Below are 4,120 nucleotides of genomic sequence, written 5' to 3'. Positions count from 1 at the left end.
GTTTTCTAGTTGTGACGTTAAGTAAGGTTTACTTAACCTCTTTTAATTTATCTTATCTGTTAAAGAAGGAGGAGAAGGAGGAGAAGGAAAGTAAAGAAAAAAGAAAAAAAAGATGAAAGATACTAATAACATATTTAGCACAGTTCTTGGGAAAATATATTCAATTAACATTAGTTATTAACAATACCAATATTATCAATTAGCATTATTGTAATTATTAGCAGTAAACCCTTTCAGGTTGAGTTTTATACACTCCATGATGCCAGGTACTATACAAGATACTCAAACTTATATTTGCTGAATGGGGGGTTATCTGTTCTGTTTCATTTATAAAAATCAATAGGACAAGAGTATGCTCAGAATTAAAGGAATTTTGGGTAACATAACAGAAATGGAACTTGAAAATGAAAGGGGTTGCATAACTGGGATGCTTCAGACAGGTTCAGACATTTTTTAATAGAAACATTATTGGTTGAAAGGGGCATTCTTAAAACAAGGATGTGATAGGGCTTCCCTGGTGGTGCAGTGGTTGAGAGTCCGCCTGCCGATGCAGGGGACACGGGTTCGTGCCCTGGTCCGGGAAGATCCCACATGCTGCGGAGCGGCTGGGCCCGTGAGCCATGGCCGCTGAGCTTGCGCGTCCGGAGCCTGTGCTCCGCAACGGGAGAGGTCACAGCAGTGAGAGGCCCGCGTACCAAAAACAAAAAACAAACAAATAAGGATGTGATAAAGAAGGTAGCAGAGTGGAGCATAAAGATCGGTAACAAAAAATGAATAATTCTAGAAAAACTGTCCACAATGCAATAACCATAAAATAGAGAAATTGATAAATTAGAGCAGGTGTTCATAATATTTGGTTCATGAATGGGCCTCGGGGGTCCATGAACCTCCTGAAATTGTGTGCAGTATTTGTAAATGAGAAAGAAGCCTTGCTTTCATCAGATTCTCAAAAGGATTTATGACTCAAAAAAGGAACACTTTCTTGAGAATGAGCATATCAGAAAGGTCAATTAGAGATCACACAGAATAAGATGATAAAATTCTGCTTAATGTAGGCGTGTTGTTTGGAACGCTTAACGTGCACTGTGAGTGATTGCTAACGTGAAGCTCTTAAATAGAAAACAAAGGGAATTGTGGTCTTAAGGATGAAAAACATCTGCCTTTTACCTCCCTTCTGGGAGAGCAAAAATTATTAATTCGGGAGTGTGGAAAGTTGTCAGGAGATGAATTAGCTAAAAGGGTGAAGCTCACTGGAAGAAGAGGAAAAAGAAAAATATGGGAAAAAACAAAAATGAAAAATTGTCATGTACAGGAGAAACTAACATGCAGTTGATAGAGAATAGAACATGCAGCTTGAAAAAAGATGTTAAAAATTTGTACACAATAACAAACAAACAAAAAGCAAATAAGCGCCTTACTGGGATAAAATAAAACATTGACTCAGAATTACCATAGAGTACATTCTTATAAAGCATTACTCATATCACTTCCTTTCCATGTTAGCTTGGAATGTGTTTTACTGCAAGGATCTGTGAATACATGTAGTCATTTATAATAACTGACATCACCTTAACTGCTTTTCAGATCAGTCACTACCGAAACTTATAACTCCTTCGAAACTAAATTGTGTGAATCCCTTAGAATTCTTTAGAAATATTGGAAACTCAAAGTCACTGTAGGATTACAAAGTATTAGTGATATTGACTTATACTACATATTTCGCAAGAAACAAATCTATCTCACTCAGGAACCAGTTGAGAGAAAATAGAACTTTGCAATTGATCTCAATATCTAACAATCGTATATTAGCTTTCTGTACATAAAAAAGATATCATTTTCAGCATTTCAGCCATTCTCATCTTTCAAATACTGTGTCCCACTTAAGGTAATCCAATAATACAAAAACTTATAAGAACCAAATTCAATACAAGTTTTCACAATGTATTTTTAGTCTGAATCAGAGATTTAATTAAATCACATGAAAATTTTTCTATTATCTCTTTTGAAACACTGATTATAATGCTATATGTTAAGATTTGAGTAAGATTTGAGTTACAGTTAATCATAGCTCTTAAATGTGTAGAAGAAAGAAGAGAAATATGGTTTATATAGATTAGGAGAGTCCATTTATAAACTAAAGTGTTTCTACAAAGGTAGTAGTTTTAAGTGATATGAAGTTGCACAAAACTTTATTTTTATTTATTTTTACTGCAACAGGCAAAGTCAATTATAAAACACTGGCATAAATCCAAAACCCTAGGGACTTCTTTGCTAATGTAATACTGGATTCCTGAAATCAAGAGGAAAGTCCATTGGGAAACACTGCTGCCGAAGACTTTGCCTCTGGAAAATCAACTTATATCAGGAATTACAGTTCCAACTGAATAGAAGTCAAATGCCGAGCCCAGAACCAACTACATAATTTGTAGGGCCTAGTGCATAATGAGAATGCTGAACCCCTTGTTCAAAAATTATTAAGAATTCCAAATTGGTGACAGCAGAACATTAACAAAACCAATGCAGGGCCCTGTGTGACTGTTTAGGTTACATGACCATGAAGTGGATCCTGCTGTGCACCATCTTCATAAGCCTAGTCAGAGTTCTCTAGAATCAGATACTATGATCTTTTATATGGTACTTTAGGCACCAATGAAAAGTTCAAATTTCCATTATAAAAGAACTTAAGTACTACATTGATAAGAGATTTAATAACTGAGTTATAATCTTTGTGTGTGTGTATGTGTTACAGAAGAATCAAGCAGCTTCATACATACCTTCAGGTGGCCTAAAGGTGAAACAGAAGACATGAGAACTTTCTTGAACTCTTGGCAGTGATGTGTAATCTTTTCCAACTAAAGACAACAGTTTCCTAGGGAGATATCAAGTCGATGATAAAGGCAGTACTTAGGAAGAGGGAGCTCTGTAGAAACAAGTCTTTAAAAGCTTTTGACCCCAAGATGATATAACATATAAAATCTTGGACCCAAAGTCTCTATGGTAGAACTCGAGGGGGAATTTGAAATCAAAGATTCAAGGAAAATTTTTAAAAAACATGACAGAAATTGTCAAATCTGACTGTGAAGAGTTAATAAAAATCACTGTCTTCCCTGGTGTTTAAGTCCCTTTTTTCATAAAGTGTTAAGTTTTAATAGACAAGTGATCTCATTTCAAACTAAGATTCCATAAGCATATACTCATAGATGCACATGCATACACATGCATATATTTTAATCTAAGTGGCTACAATCAAGGGAGTTACCATCTGTTGAGGTGTACTTTTGTTGGAAGGTGAAAGTTGTAGTTATAAATAAAGCTTTGGAACATCACATCTGCAATCATAAAAGTAAATATAAAAATGACAAAATCCCCTTGAATCAGAATGAATACAAATAGCACCCACAATTTTTTTAACTAAAGATATGAACCCCTTTCATCTGAATAACCAACTCTTGTTATACAGAATTATCTAACGTGGATCTGGCTGACTTCAAAGCTTATTACCTACATATATCTTCATTTCTTCCATATTTTAGAAATCAGAGTTTATCAAGGAAAACTGTAGGATAGCTGTAGGGAATTCTTAAGATACCGTACTACCCTCAGTCACAGCCTATATTTTCCTGATTTAGAGTCTAAGTTAGATTTAAGAAATTCTCATATTTATATGAATATAAGTAATGATAACTTACATTTATTCATCACTGACTTACCACAGTATACCAGGAACTGTACTATTCTCTATGCACGACACTTTTAATCTTCAAAATATTTTTGAGATGGTGCTGGTAAGATCTGTATTTTACACATAAGGAAACTGAGGTCTAGAGGGATTACTGAACCTGTCCAAAATCCCATAGCTAGTACATAATGTAGGAATCGAATTTGGCTGTAATAGAGACCTAAAAACACTGACTTAAACAAATGAAGGTTTACAATTTTTCCCCTGTAGAAAGAAGTCTAGAAGCAAGTGTTTGCAGCTCAGGAAGAAGCTCATGAAACTGGATGTTAACTTGAATGTTTTCATCAGCAAAAGGACAAAAAGGGAAGTAAGACAGGCATCCTCACAGATAATTCAAAGTAGGCAGCTGAGAAACAATGAGAATATCAGATGTACAGGATA

At 35.0% G+C, this 4,120-nt stretch overlaps 1 non-coding gene across 1 annotated transcript; it reads right to left on the bottom strand.

Annotated features, from left to right (window-relative positions):
• Nucleotides 1–386: 386 nt before the first annotated feature.
• Nucleotides 387–480, bottom strand: LOC115853041 (small nucleolar RNA SNORD91 family). Its single transcript, XR_004039390.1, has one exon. It is a non-coding gene; the product is annotated as a small nucleolar RNA SNORD91 family (small nucleolar RNA).
• Between the last annotated feature and the right edge of the window lie 3,640 nt (nucleotides 481–4,120).

Source organism: Globicephala melas, chromosome 7 (assembly GCF_963455315.2).
Source record: "Globicephala melas chromosome 7, mGloMel1.2, whole genome shotgun sequence".
NCBI classification, from domain to species: domain Eukaryota; kingdom Metazoa; phylum Chordata; class Mammalia; order Artiodactyla; family Delphinidae; genus Globicephala; species Globicephala melas.
This window is presented reverse-complemented; position numbering and strand designations above follow the sequence as displayed.